The sequence below is a fragment of the Elephas maximus genome, chromosome 15 (genome assembly GCF_024166365.1).
Source record: "Elephas maximus indicus isolate mEleMax1 chromosome 15, mEleMax1 primary haplotype, whole genome shotgun sequence".
Lineage (NCBI taxonomy): Eukaryota > Metazoa > Chordata > Mammalia > Proboscidea > Elephantidae > Elephas > Elephas maximus.
Window position 1 is genome coordinate 14,406,982 of NC_064833.1, and position 16,426 is coordinate 14,423,407.

The following is a 16,426-nucleotide window of genomic DNA, read 5'->3' on the forward strand; positions in this document are numbered from 1 at the left end:
AGTGATAGGATAATATCTATACATCTACAAGCGAGACCAGTTAATACAAATTTTATTCAAATTTACTCACCAGCCACTAATGCAAAAGGTAAGGAAATTGAAGATTTTTACCAACTTCTGTAGTCTGAAATTGATCAAATATGCAATAAATATGCATAGATGATTACTGGTGATTGCAATGCAAAAATTGGAAAAAAAGGAGAAGGATCAGTACTTGGAAACTATGGGCTTGGTGATAGAAAAAATGCCAGAAATCTCATGATAGAATTTTGCAAGCACAACAACCTATTCATTGGAAGTACCCTTTTCAACAACATAAACAGTAACTACACATGGATCTGACCAGATGGAATACACAGTAATCAAATCAACTGCAACTATAGAAAGACACGATAGAGCTCACTGTCATCAGTCAGAACTCGGCCAGGGGCTGACTGCAGAATAGACCATCAGCTGGTCATATGCAAGTTTAAGTTGAAGCTGAAGAAAATTAAAACAAGTCCATGAGAGCCAAAATATGACCTCGAGTATATCCCACCTGAATAGAAACCATCTCAAGAATAAATTTGACACATTAAACACTCATGACCAAAGACCAGATGAATTGTGGGGTGACATCAAGAAAATCATGCATGAAGAAAGAAAAAGGTCACTAAAGAGGTAGGAAAGAAAGAAAAGACCAAAATGGATATCAGGAGAGACCCTGAAACTTGCTCTTGAATGTAGAGTAGCTAAATGGAATGAAGAAATGATGAAGTAAAAGAGCTGAACAGAAGGTTTCAAGGAGCAGACAGAGAAGACAAAGTATTATAATGAAATGTACAAAGACCTGGAGCTAGAAAACCAAAAGGGAAGAACATGCTCTGCATTTCTCAAGCTGAAAAGACTGAAGAAAAAATTCAAGCCTTGAGTTGCAATATTGAAGGATTCGATGGGCAAAACATTGAATGATGCAGGAAGCATCAAAAGAAGATGGAAGGAATACACAGAGTCACGGTACCAAAATGAATTAGTTGACATTCAAACATTTGAGAGGGTAGCATATAATCAAGAACTGATGGTATTGAAGGAAGAGGTTCAAGCTGCACTGAAGGCATTGATGAAAAACAAGGCTCCAGAAATTGACAGAATACCAACTGAGATGTTTCAACAAACAGATGGAGTGCTGGAAGCGCTCAGTCATCCATGCCAAGAAATTTGGAAGACAGCTACCTGGCCAGCTAACTGCAGGAGATCCATATATGTGCCCATTCCAAAGAAAGGTGATCTAACAGAATGAGAAATTTATTGAACAATATTAATAAGGTTGCTATGAGTCAGAATTGACTTGACAGCACTGGGTTTGGTTTTTTGTCATTAATATCACTTACAAGTAAAGTTTTGCTGAAGATAATTCAAAAATGGTTGCAGCAGTACATTGACAGGGAACTGCCAGAAATTCAAGCCAGATTTAGAAGAGGACTTGGAATGAAGTATATCACTGCTGATGTCAGATGGATGGATCTTGGCTAAAAGCAGAGAATACCAGAAAGATGTTTACCTGTGTTTTATTGACTATGTAAAGGCATTTGATAGTGTGGAACATAACAAATTACAGATAACATTGGGAGGAATGGGAATTCTGGAACACTAAATGGTGCTCGTGTGGAACCTGTACATAGATTAAGGGGCAGGGGTTCAAACAGAACAAGGGACAGTGCATGGTTTAAAATCAGGAAAGGTGTGTGTCAGGGCTGTATCCTTTCCTGTGTGCTGAGCAAATAATCTGAGAAGCTGGACTATATGAAGAAAAACAGGGCATCAGGGTTGGAGGAAGACCCATTAACAACCTGTGTTATGCAGATGACACAACCTTGCTTCTGAAAGCGAAGAGGACTTGAAGCACTGACTGATGAGATCGAAGACTACAGCCTTCAGTATGGATTCAGTATGGATTACACCACAACATAAAGAAAACAAAGATCTTCACAATTGGACCTATAAGCAAACATCATGATAAACGGAGAAAAGATTGAAGTTGCCAAGGATTTCATTTCACTTGGATCCACAATCAATGCCCATGGAAGCAGCAGTAAAGAAATCAATCAACATATTGTATTGGGCAAAAAAAAAAAAAAAAAAAAAGACCTCTTTAAAGTGTTAAAAAGCAAAGATTTTACTTCGAGGACCAAGGTGTGCCTGACCCAAGCCATGATGTTTTCAATCACCTCACATGCATACAAAAGCTGGAAAATGAATAAGGAAGACCAAAGAAGAATTGATGCATTCGAATTATGGTATTGGCAAAGAATATTGAATATACCATGAACTGCCAGAAGAATGAACAAATTTGTCTTAGAAGAAGTACAGCCAGAATGCTCATTAGAAGTGGAGATGGAAAGACTTCATCTCACGTACTTTTGACTTGTTATCAGGAGGGACCAGTCTCTGGAGAAGGACATCATGCTTGGTAAAGTAGAGGGTCAGCAAAAAAGAGGAAGACCCTCAATGAAACGCATTGATACAGTGGCTGCAATTACTGGCTCAAACATGGCAACAGTTATGAAGATGGCACAGGATCGAGCAGTGTTTCAATCTGTTGTACACAGGGTCTCTGAGTGAGAACCAACTCAATAGCATCTAACAACTATATGTATATATATATATAACACACACACTTTTTCTACCACCTCTCTGTCATTTTTGTGGCCTTCGTGTTGCTATAAGCTGGTAGCTATGCCACTGGTACTTCAAATAGCAGCGTGGTCACCCATGGTGGACAGGTTTATTCAGAGCTCCAGACAGACTAGGAAGAAGGCCCTGAGGATCTGCTATAACAAATTAGCCAATGAAAGCCCTATGGGTCACAATACAGTGTTTTCAGATATAGTACTGAAAAATGATTCCCCTAGGTTGGAAGGCAACAATGGACTCACTGAAGATCAAGAGGATGGTGCTAGACTGAGCTGTGTTTTGTTTTGTTGTATGTGGGTTCACTAGGAGTTGGAGCTGATTCAACAGCAGCTAACAGCAATCTCTCACTTTTTTATACATAATAAAAATGGTATTTTAAAGATTTAGTATTTTTCCTAGGTCATTCTTCATGATTTGATATTTGAACTCAAGTCTTTCTGAATCTGGTGATTAGATATGAAAGGCTTCGCTCATCCTCACTTATGGGTTCATAGTGTTGAGGTTTATGGGGCTCCCTACGACTTGATGTTTTATCCCCTCCAAGGCCATCATCCTGGCAGCTGGGGCTACAGGATTTATGATTTATGGAACTAAATGGGGAATGCCTGCTCAGAGGAAAATTTTACACTTCCCTGGTGGTTCCAAAGTCATTCACTCTGAGCAGGATCAGTGGGTCCCTGAAACACTTGTGCCATAGCTACATAGCATTGGGTTTGCTTACTCTGCCATGTTTGAGTAACCACAGCCCCTGTGTGGATGTGCAGCAGAGCCATAAGCTGGCTCCCTTTTCTCTGCCCTGATTGTTAGCTCTTCTGTGGTGGCCCAAGAACCGATTGCCTCAGCATTTAGATTTGAAAGTGCACATTAAAGTCCCACATGCCCTGGCCAAGGAACGCGCAGCTCCATCGGGTTCATACTTCATGTTCATCCAGCTAGAGCCCACAACAAGGGCAACACAGGGCTCATTGGATGTCCTGGGCAGGGGTAGTTGATACATGAAACCCCAGAGCAAAACGTGACATGTTTTGAAGTACAGAACCTTGGCCAATGTGTTTTCAGTAACCTCCCTCCAAAGAGCTGGTTTGAGATAAAAATGGTATCCCACTTGAGAAACCCTTATGTTGGTCTGGTAAGGGCAAAAGTCCAGACATTCCAGAAGTCTGTGGAAGAAAAACTAGATTTTCAGTTACTTGAGGGTTGGGTTTAAATCCTCATTTCAAAAGAATCCAAGATGAAAGGACCTCACCAGCTAATTTTAGAGCAAGCTTTTTCATCCCGCTGATTGACTCAAAGAGGGAAGCGGGAAATGGAATTGAGGAAAGGACTGAAAGCTTTACTTTAAAACCAACTAGGCCCATGTTTTTCCCTTCATTCTTTAACATTCAGAGTAGAACACCTTACAATTGCTAACCCATATAGAAACAAAAATCCTGCTTAGATGAGCCCAGTCTAATTAATTAATTTGGAGGTGATATGAAAATCTCTCAACAACTCTAGACCTCGGTTTCCTCGTCCCTAAAACTGGAAGGTGGAATCAGAGAATGTAAAAGAGAAGAGGATCTTAGAAAGCATCTAGTTTCCAATCCTTAGAAAGCAGAGGCATCTAAAGGGTACAATATTTGTTCAAAGTTATATATATCGGTTAGTGGCAGAGGTGGACTAGAACTTTGGTGTTCTGACCCCACATTCATAACTTTTGCATTTTTTCTTTATACCAAACAGCTTCAATAAATGTTTCAATTGATACAACACACTCTCTCTCTTTAGCTGCTGTTAGGTGCCATTGAGACAATTCTGATTCATAGCAACCCCATGTGACAGAGTACAACTACTCCATAGGGTTTTCTAGTGGTTAAGAGTTTGGCTGCTAACCAAAATGTTGAAAGTTTGAATCCGCCAGCTGCTTCTTGAAAACCATATGGGACAGTTCTACTCTGTTCTATAGGGTCGCTATAAGTCGGAATCGACTTGATAGCAACGGGTTTGGTTTTTTGTTTTTTAATCCTTAAGGGAGCAAATTGCCAAGTCTATCTCTTGTAGAGCCACTAGGTGGGTTCAATCCCTCAGCCTTTTGTTTAGCAGCTGAGCACTTAACCTTCGTACCACCAAGGCTCCTCCTCTCTCTATATACTGAACTTTATTCTTATAGTCCTGTTGTATCTTGCTTTAAGTTGCTCCCACTTCCTGGGGAGGTCTTGTTGCCTCTGCCTGGAATTCTCACCTCCTGGCTCCTACCAGCACCAATATCACCAGGCGACTATTTACACGTCCCTTCTGGAAAGTCTTCACCCACACTGAATGGGGTAAATGCCCCTCCTCTGAGCTCTAATGCACTCCTGGGCTTATCCCTGACAGAGTTTATGACACTGTATTATTACTATCTGTTTAAGTTCCTTTTTTCCCAATGAGCTGTAAGCTTTATGAATTCAGTGGGCAATGCACGGTTTGTTCAACATTTTGTTCCCAGATCTTATCACACTGATTGGTATAACATAGGTCCGTGTTAGATAGCCAGCAAATAAATGAACAATACCTAGCATTTTAGAATGTTTACTATATGACCGATCCCAAAAAAAAAAACCTAACCGGTTGATTATCATTCTCATTCATAGTGACCTTATATATTTCAGAATAGAACTGTACTCCATAAAGTTATCAATGGCTGTGATCTTTCAAAAGATCACCAAACCTTTCTTCCAAGGAGCCTCTGGGTGAATTCGAGCCACCAGTCTTTTGGTTAGCAGCTGAGTACTTAACCATTTGTCCACCCAGAGGCTCCTACTATATGACCAACACTGTTTTAAAGTCTTTAAGGATATTATCATTAATTCTTTCAACAACCGTTGAAGGAAATACCATTACTATTCCCATTTACCAATAGATTAGAAAGCTTAGGCATGGGAAGGTTAAATTACTTGCTTAAAGTCACGTGACTTTATAATATAGAACAGATTGGAAAGCATGAAGTTTGCCTTGGGAACCCACTTTGCTAGGCTGAATCTTCCAATGAACTCTGACTTCCCTGGGACTTGATTCAAAAAGGATATTGCTCTAGAAGAAGGTCTCTGTCAGCACCAACATATTTTTGTTGTACAACTTGGTGCTAGGGTCTGAAGTCTTCAGGGGGAAGAAACAGATGGTTCCTGGGCATTCTCTCATTGACAGATATGTGCCTGATGTCTCAGCTCCAGGCTCTAAAGCCATGCCCTCGCTTTAGCTAAGAATCCCCTTTCTGTTCCAATGATATCTGTGAAGAGTAAATTGTTACCAAGGCAGACCCAGTGCATCTTTTGTCCAGCAATTTCTGGCAGTCAGCAACAAGCCCTGTCATGTTCTTGAGAGTACACCCAAAAGGAAAACCCAACTATTTTTACTATTTTCATGGTATTTATGAGGGAAGTGGTTCGGGTCAAATAGGGATAATATTGCCGTATACGGTGAGAGCAAATCAGATTATTTAGGCCTCAAACCACTTTGCCACATTTCTTCAAGGATTTGCTGAGACTTTTGCCACTCCTTTCTGCCAGGCCACTCCTTCCCCATTCACTTGAACTGGACTTTGATGGTAAAGGTGAGGCTTTGAACTAGACCAGAAACACCAGCTGTAAAGAGGATCCAAACACACATGCCAAAGAATAGTAGGCTTGATTGAAGGCAGACAAGTCTGATTGGGTAAAAAAAAAGGTAATTTCTGTTTTTACCATCTGCCCGGCACACTTTCCTACCCTCACCCTTCCAGCTCAGCACATTTTAGGGGAATGAGCTAACTTCTCTCCTACCTCATGGCCTGGTGTCTGTCAATTACTGAGTGTGGCACCAAAGCCATTTGTATACAAGGGCTTATTCATTCAACACATAAATTTGATCTTCATTACACACAGATTCCATACTTGAGTTTACCTACTCGCTAAAATTTGTTACCGCCAAATCCATACTCCCTGTGAATTTAAGGTCATTCGTGGACACAAGCATGCATAGAGTGGCAAAAACCTTGAGTTGCCCAATGGCTGCAGGTTCCCTGCTAAGGTTTAACAAGGCTGGTTCAGTATTCACTAATTCAGTGTTCCCAGTGACTTTAATATTGAATATACCATAGACACCCAGAAGAATGAATAAATCTATCTTGGAAGAGGTACGGCCAGAATGTTCCTCAGAAAAAAGGATGGCAAAACTTGGTATTGCTTACTTTGGCCATGTTATCAGGAGGGACCAGTTCCTGGAGAAGGACATCATGCTTGGTAAAGTAGAGGGTCAGTGAAAGAAAGGAAGATCCTCAACTAGATAGACTGACACAGTGGCTTCAAAAATGGTCTCAAACATACCTACTATTGTGAGCAATGGTGCAGGACAGGCAATGTTTTGTTCTGTTAGATATGGGGTTGCTGTGAGTCAGAACACTTAATAACAAGAACCACAAAGAATGAGAGCTGGCTGTGTTCGTGGGCACAAATTTTTTGTGAAGGGTATCAGCCCAGTGGGATGATGGTAGGTTCAAATCCAGGAGAAGACCACTGCCTAATCATGAATATAATTATAAATCTGTGTCCAAGGATGACTTTCTACAATTAGGCCATTTACTCCAGCATGGAGCTTGCCATTGTTCCTTTTAATTATATGCTAACTCTGTGCCAGCTAATTATGTGCCATCTTGGATTGAATCAGACCCAGAGTACTTTCTTGTCATCATGAATATTACTCCTTGATGTTAAGATTGTTGAAAATATTTTAACTAGAGAACAAACTATCAGCAATCTTTTAAACTTCAATATAAGTAAACATATTGGAGTAGCTACAAATGAAAACGACGAAAAGTCCCTTTTAAAGGGAAGTGAAGGGAATATCTGGAGCCTAGGACTCCATTCCTTGAAGTGGAACTCAGAAAGAAATAACCTTAAGCAGACCTGGACCATCACAGAGAAATGACGAGGGTGAAATGTGTCCATGATGAAAAAAGCAAGATGTTGAGAGAGGAAATAAAGGAAGAGTGAAGACAAATGTTACAGCTTTATATCACGTCCAGTCCAGTATTCAACTGTTCTACATTCAAACTAACCAGAAGAAGTTTAACAGAAATAAATATGCTCCCCTAGAAGTCTGATATAGGCAAGAGATTCAAGAGGCTCTTAGAGATTATTTTTTTGTTTTGGTTTGGTTTTTTTTTTTTAGATTTAAAAAAATATTTTCTTGTATTTTTGGTGAAAGTATACACAGCAAAACAGGTTCCCATTCAACAATTTTTATACATAATGTTCAGTGACATTGATTACATTCTTGACATTGTATCAACAGTCTCATTTTTTCTGTTCTAGGTGTTCCATTTCCATTAACTTAGTCTCGCTCTCCCCACCTCCATGCCCCCAACCTTCTCATTGCTTTAGAGTAACTATTGCCCATTTGGTCTCATAAAGATAATTTGGTAAAAGAGCTCAGTACTCAAGAGTGATATTCTTTACTTTTTGAGACAACCTACTGTTTTGTTAAAAGGCGACGTTAGGGGATAGTTTCAGTTCAAAGTTTAAAGAGTATCTGAGGGCAATGGTCTCGAGGATTCCCTCCAGTCTCAGTGGGTCCAGCAAGTTTAGATTCTTTGAGAATTTGGTTTTGTTCCAATTTTTCTCCCTTTTTATCAGGATCCATCTATTGTGACCCTGATTAGAACATTCAGTAGTGGTAGGTGGGCACATCAAGTTCTTCTGGTCTCAACATAGAGGAGGCCATTGTTCATGAAGACAATTATTTTTTAAGATTTTTGTGTGTGTGTCTACATTCATGAGAGACATTGATCTGTAGTTTATTTGTAATGACTTTTTTAGTTTTGGTGTCAGGTTAATATTGACTTTATAAAATAAATTGCGAAGCGTTCTTTCTATTTTCTGGGAAAGACTGTATATGTTGTTGTTGTTAGGTGCTGTTGAGTCGGTTTCGATTCATAGCAACCCTATGTACGACAGAACAAAACACTGCCCAGTCCTGCACCATCCTTACAATTATTGCTATATTTAAGCCTGTTGTGGAAACCACTGCGTCAGTCCATTTTGTTGAGGATCTTTCTCTTTTTTGCTGATGCTCTACTTTACCAAGCTTGATGTCCTTCTCCAGGGACTGGTTCCTTCTGATAACACGTCCAAAGTACGGAAGACAATTTCTCGCCATTCTTGCTTCTTAGGAGCATTCTGGATGTACTTTTTCCAAGGCAGATTTGTTCTTTCTTCTGGCAGTTCATGGTATATTCAATATTCATTGCCAACATCATAAATTCAAAGGCTGTGAATTCTTCTCTCTTCCGTATTCTTTGTCCGGCTTTTGAATGCATATGATATGATTGAAAATACTATGGCTTGGTTCAGATGACTTTAGCCCTTAAAGTGACATCTTTGTTTTTTAACACTTTTTTTTAAATAATTTTTATTGTGCTTTAAGCGAAATTTTACAAATCAAGTCAGTCTATCACATATAAGCTTATACACACCTTACTACATACTCCCATTTACACTCCCCCTGATGAGTCAGCCCGTTCCCTCCTTCCAGTCTCTCCTTTCATGACTGTTTTGTCAGTTTCTAACCCTCTCTACCTTCCCATCTCCCCTCTAGACAGGAGATGCCAATACAGTCTCCAGTGTCCACCTGATACAAATAGCTCACTCTTCATCAGCATCTCTCTCCAACCCATTGTCCAGTCCCTTCCATGACTGATGAGTAGTCTTCAGGAATGGTTCCTGTCCTGGGCCAACAGAAGGTTTGGGGACCATGACTGCTGGGATTCTTCTAGTCTCAGTCAGACCCTTAAGTCTGGTCTTTTTATGAGAATTTGGGGTCTGCATCCCCCTGATCTCCTGCTCCCTCAGGGGTTCTCTGTTGTGCTCCCTGTTAGGGCAGTCATCAGTTGTGGCCAGGCACCATCTAGTTCTTCCGGTCTCAGGGTGATGTAAGTCTCTAGTTCATGTGGCCCTTTCTGCCTCGGGCTCATAGTTATCGTGTGACCTTGGTGTTCTTCATTCTCCTTTGATCCAGGTGGGTTGAGACCAATTGACGCATCTTAGGAGGCTGCTTGTTAGCATTTAAGACCCCAGATGCCACAGTTCAAAGTGGGATGCAGAATGTTTTCATAATAGAATTTATTATGCCTATTGATTTTTTTTTTTTATTGACTTAGAAGTCCCCTTAAACCATAGTCCCCAACCCCTGCCGTTGCTCCGCTGACCTTCCAAGCATTCAGTTTATCCCAGAAACTTCTTTGCTTTTGGTCCAGTCCAGTTGAGCTGACCTTCTGTGTATTGAGTATTGCCCTTCCCTTCACCTAAAGTAGTTCTTATCTACTAACTAATCAGTAAATAACCCTCTCCCACCCTCCCTCCCTCCCCCCTCTCGTAACCACAAAAGAATATGTTCTTCTCAGTTTATACTATTTCTCAAGAACTTATAATAGTGGTCTTATACAGTATTTGTCCTTTTGCATCTGACTAATTTCACTCAGCATAATGCCATCCAGGTTCCTCCATGTTATAAAATGTTTCACAGATTCCTCACTGTTCTTTATCGATGCGTAGTATTCCATTGTGTGAATATACCATAATTTATTTAACCATTCATCTGTTGATGCACACCTTGGTTGCTTCCAGCTTTTTGCTATTGAAAACAGTGCTCCAATAAACATGGGTGTGCATATATCCGTTCGTGTAAAGGCTCTTATTTCTCTAGGGTATATTCCGAGGAGTGGGATTTCTGGGTTGTATGGTAGTTCTATTTCTAACTGTTTAAGATAACGCCAGATAGATTTCCAAAGTGGTTGTACCATTTTACATTCCCACTAGCAGTGTATAAGAGTTCCAATCTCTCCACAGCCCCTCCAACATTTATTATTTTGGTTTTTTGGATTAATGCTAGCCTTGTTGGAGTGAGATGGAATCTCATCGTAGTTTTAATTTGCATTTCTCTAATGGCTAATGATCGAGAGCATTTTCTCATGTGTCTGTTAGCTGCCTGAACATCTTCTTCAGTGAAGTGCGTGTTCATGTCCTTTGCCCACTTTTTGATTGGGTTGTTTGTCTTTTTGTGATTGGGTTTTAACAGAATCATATAGATTTTGGAGATCAGTCACTGGTCAGAGATGTCATAACTAAAAATTTTTTCCCAATCTGTAGGTGGTCTTTTTACTCTTTTGGTGAAGTCTTTAGATCAGCATAGGTGTTTGATTTTTAGGAGCTCCCAGTTATCTGGTTTCTCTTCGTCATTTTTAGTAATGTTTTGTATTCTGTTTATGCCTTGTATTAGGGTTGCTAACGTTGTCCCTATTTTTTCTTCCATGATCTTTATCATTTTAGTCTTTATGTTTAGGTCTTTGATCCACTTGGAGTTAGTTTTTGTGCATGGTGTGAGGTATGGGTCCTGTTTCATTTTTTTGCAAATGGATATCCAGTTATGCCAGCACCATTTGTTAAAAAGACTATCTTTTCCCCAATTAACTGACACTGGGCCTTTGTCAAACATCAGCTGCTCATATGTGGATGAATTTCTATCTGGTTTCTCAATTCTGTTCCATTGGTCTATGTGCCTGTTGTTGTACCAGTACTAGGCTGTTTTGACTGCTGTGGCTGTATAGTATGTTCTAAAATCAGGTAGAGTGAGGCCTCCCACTTTCTTCTTCTTTTTCAGTAATGCTTTACTTATCCAGGGCTTCTTTCCCTTCCATACGAAGTTGGTGATTTGTTTCTCCACCACTTTAAAAAATGTCATTGGAATTTGGATCGGAAGTGCATTGTATGTATAGATGGCTTTTGGTAGAATAGACGTTGTTACTGGGTTAAGTCTTCCTATCCATGAGCAAGGTATGTTTTTCCACTTATGTAGGTTCCTTTTAGTTTCTTGCACTAGTACTTTGTAGTTTTCTTTGTATGGGTCTTTTACACCTTTGGTAAGATTTATTCCTAAGTATTTTATCTTCTTGGGGGCTACTGTGAATGGTATTGACTTGGTTATTTCCTCTTCGATGTTCTTTTTGTTGATGTAGAGGAATCCAGGTGATTTTTGTATGTTTATCTTCTAACCTGAGACTCTGCCGAACTCTTCTATTAGTTTCAGTAATTTTCTGGAGGATTCCTTTGGGTTTTCTGTGTATAAGATCATGTCATCTGCAAATAGAGATACTTTGACTTCTTTCTTGACAATCTGGATGCCCTTTATTTCTTTGTCTAGCCTAATTGCTCTGGCTAGGACCTCTAGCACAATGTTGAATAAGAGCGGTGATAAAGGGCATCCTTGTCTGGTTCCCATTCTTAAGGGAAATGCTTTCAGGCTCTCTCCATTTAGAGTGATGTTGGCTGTTGGGGTTGTATAGACGCCCTTTATTATGTTAAGAAATTTTCTTTCAATTCCTATTTTGCTGAGAGTTTTTATCATGAATGGGTGTTGGACTTTGTCAAATGCCTTTTCTGCATCAATTGATAAGATCATGTGGTTTTTGTCTTTTATTTATATGGTGGATTACATTAATGGTTTTTCTAATACTAAACCAACCTTGCATACCGGGTAAAAATCCCACTTGGTCATGGTGGATTATTTTTTTGATATGTTGTTGAATTCTATTGGCTAGAATTTTGTTCAGGATTTTTGCATCTATGTTCATGAGGGATATAGGTCTGTAATTTTCTTTTTTTGTGGTGTCTTTACCTGGTTTTAGTATCAGGGATATGATGGCTTCATAGAATGAGTTATGTAGTATTCCATCATTTTCTATGCTTTGAAATACCTTTAGTAGTAGTAGTGTTAACTCTTCTCTGAAAGTTTGGTAGAACTCTGCAGTGAAGTCGTCCAGGCCAGGGCTTTTTTTTTTTGTTGGGAGTTTTTTGATTACCTTTTCAATCTCTTTTTTTGTTATGGGTCTATTTAGTTGTTCTACTTCTGATTGTGTTAGTTTAGGTAGGTGGTGTTTTTCTAGGAATTCATCCATTTCTTCCAGGTTTGCAAATTTGTTAGAGTATGATTTTTTGTAATAATCTGATATGATTCTTCTAATTTCAGTTGGGTCTGTTGCGATATGGCCCATCTCATTTCTTATTCAGGTTATATATTTCCTTTTCTGTATTTCTTTAGTCAGTCTGGCCAATGGTTTATCAATTTTGTTAATTTTTTCAAAGAACTTTTAGCTTTGTTAATTCTTTCAATTGTTTTTCTGTTCTCTAATTCATTTAGTTCTGCTCTAATTTTTATTATTTGATTTCTTCTGGTGCCTGAGGGATTCTTTTGTTGCTCGCTTTGTATTTGTTCAAGTTGTAGGGACAGTTCTCTGATTTTGGCTCTTTCTTCTTTATGTATGTGTGCATTATCGATATAAATTGACCTCTGAGCACTGCTTTTGCTGTGTCCCCAAGGTTTTGATAGGAAGTGTTTTCATTCTCATTGCATTCTATGAATTTCTTTATTCCCTCCTTAATGTCTTCTATAACCCAGTCTTTTTTGAGCAGGGTATTGTTCAGTTTCCAAGTATTTGATTTCTTTTCCCTGATTTTTCTCTTATTGGTTTCCACTTTTATGGCCTTGTGGTCTGAGAAGATGCTTTGTAATATTTCAATGTTTTGGATTCTGCAAAGGTTTGTTTTATGACCTAATATGTGATCTATTCTAGAGAATGTTCCATGGGCACTAGAAAAGAAAGTATACTTTGCAGCTGTTGGGTGGAGTGTTCTGTATAGGTCTATGAGGTCAAGTTGGTTGATTGTAGCAATTAGGTCTTCCGTGTCTCTATTGAGCTTCTTACTGGAAGTCCTATCCTTCTCTGAAAGTGGTGTGTTGAAGTGTCCTACTATAATTGTGGAGGTGTCTATCTCACTTTTCAGTTCTGTTAAAGTTTGTTTTATGTATCTTGCAGGCCTGTCATTGGGTGCATAAATATTTTATATGGTTGTATCTTCCTGGTCAATTGTCCCTTTAATCATTATGTAGTGTCCTTCTTTATCCTTTGTGGTGGATTTAACTTTGAAGTCTATTTTGTCAGAAATTAATATTGCTACTGCTGCTCTTTTTTGCTTGTTGATTGCTTGATATATTTTTTTCCATCCTTTGAGTTTTAGTTTGTTTGTGTCTCTAAGTCTAAGGTGTGTCTCTTGTAGGCAGCATATAGACGGATCGTGTTTCTTTATCCAGTCTGAGACTCTCTGTCTCTTTATTGGTGCATTTAGTCCATTTACATTCAGTGTAATTATAGATAAGTATGTGTTTAGTGCTGTCATTTCGATTCCTTTTTGGGTGTGTTGTTGACAATTTCATTTTTCCATTTACTTTTTTGTGCTGAGATGTTTTTCTTTGTCAATTGTGTGTTCCTCATTTTCATAGTAGTCGAATTTATGTTTGCTGAGTCGTTATGTTTTTCTTGGTTTTTATTTTGAGTTATGGAATTGTTAGACCTCTTTGTGGTTACCTTAATATTTACACCTATTTTTCTAAGTAAAAACCCAACTTGTATCATCCTATATCGCCTTGTTTTCCTCTCGATATGGCAGTTCTATGCCTTCTGTATTTATTCCCTGTTTTTGATTACTGTGATCTTTTACGTAATGACTTCAATGCTTCCCTGTTTTGAGCATTTTTTTTCTTTTTAAAATTAATCTTAATTTGTTTTTGTGATTTCCTTATTTGAGTTGATATCAGGATGTTCTGTTCAGTGAACTTGTATTGTGTTGTTATCTGATGTTATTGATTTTCTGACCAAACAATTTCCTTTAGTATTTCTTGTAGCTTTGGTTCGGTTTTTGCAAGTTCTCTAAGCTTGTGTTTGTCTATAAATGTTTTAATTTTGCCTTCATATTTGAGAGTTTTGCTGGATAAATGATCCTTGGGTGCCAGTTTTTCTCCTTCAGTGCTCTATATATGTCATCCCATTGCCTTCTTGACTGCATGGTTTCTGCTGAGTAGTCTGAACTTATTGTTATTGATTTCCCTTTGTAGGAGACCTTTCTTTTGTCCCTGGCTGCTTTTGAAATTTTCTCTTTATCTTTGGTTTGGCAAGTTTGATGATAATATGTCTTGGTGATTTTCTTTTTGGATCAATCTTATATGGGGTTCAATGAGCATCTTGGATAGATATCCTTTTGTCTTTCATGATGTCGGGGAAGTTTTCTACCAACAGATCTTCAACTATTCTGTCTGTACTTTCTGTTATCCCTCCTTGTTCTGGAACTCCAATCACATGCAAGTTATTCTTCTTGATAGAGTCCTACATGATTCTTAGGGTTTCTTCATTTTTTTTTAATTCTTTTTATCTGATTTTTTTCAACTATATTGGTGTCAATTGCCTTATCCTCCAGCTCCCCCACTCTGCATTCCAATTGCTCGATTCTGCTCCTCTGACTTCCTATTGTGTTGTCTAATTCTGTAGTTTTACTGTTTATCCTTTGGATTTCTGAATGCTGCCTCTCTATGGATTCTTGCAGCTCATTAATTTTTCCTACTATTTTCTTGAATAATCTTTTTTGTTTTCTTCAACTGCTTTATCAGTGTGTTCCTTGGCTTTTTCTGTAGATTGCCTTGTTTCATTTTTGAGGTCATCCCTGATGTCTTGAAGCATTCTGTAAATTAGTTTTTTATATTCTGCATCTGGCAATTCCAGGATTGTATCTTCATTTGGGAAAGATTTTGATTCTTTAATTTGGGGAGTTGTAGAAGCAATCATGGTCTGCTTCTTTATGTGGTTTGATATCGAGTACTGTCTCCAAGCCATCTATAAGATATTGTAATGATTTATTTTATATTTGCTCACTGAGTCTTATCTTGTTTTGTTTTCTTTCAATATACATAGATGGGCTACTAGATTGCATTGTCTTGATTGTTGTAGCCTTTGAATCACTTAGGTCCTCTTACCAGCTGGTTTGGGCCGTTACCAGAAATATAATCCTAAGAGTCCATTCACTATTCTTGAGTAGAATCTGATTTTGGGTCACCAAGTGTGTGGGGTAGACTGTCACCTATTCACTTAGAGGAGTAGTGGTGATAGTTGTGTGCACCAGATTCTAGTAGCAGCAGCGGGTCACACCGCAGGGGGGGGCAGGATGCTGACAGACTTCCCCCAAGTGCCAGTGAGGTAGGTGTGTCAGTATTCCTAAAGCATTTTGGTGGGTGGGCTCTGCAGCTGTACCTTAGACACCCAATACATGTACCTCTACAGATTGGTTGATGTCACTATCCTCAGACCCCTCTGGCAGGTTAGGTGGTTTGGGTGGAGCTTCCGCCCTCAGTTCCCCGTTGTGGGTCAGTGAGGGCTCTGTTTAATAGGTAGAGATATCAGACTTGGGAAACGTCTTTCCAGTAATCCGCTAAAACAATTACAGTCAGATCACTATCAGAATGGCCTTTGCATTATAATAGCCACCTTGTTCCCTGTAGGGATGAAAGCCCGAGACTGTGGATCTCATATGCTTGGCTGGAGCTGGTTCTGTATTTTTAGTCCAATTTTGGGAAGTCAGGGAAGGATTCTTGGTCCCTGGGTTTTTTGTAGCTGCTTCTCTCAGGCCAGGAGAATGGGTTAGGAAAAGACAAAACAAACAAAAAAAAAAACTGAAGAGCACTTCACTGTGGCCCAGGAAATTCCAATGTTAATGAAGCTGCCTGGGAAGGGGAGGAGAGGGATCAGATAGATAAGAGAGAGTAGCACCCAGGAATATAGACAAAGTTACTTATCTTGCTTGGTGAGGACTGTTTTTTCTGAGATTCCCGAGGAGCGTGTAGCCTGTGTGCGTTGGCTGGGTTGAGATTGCCCTTGAGG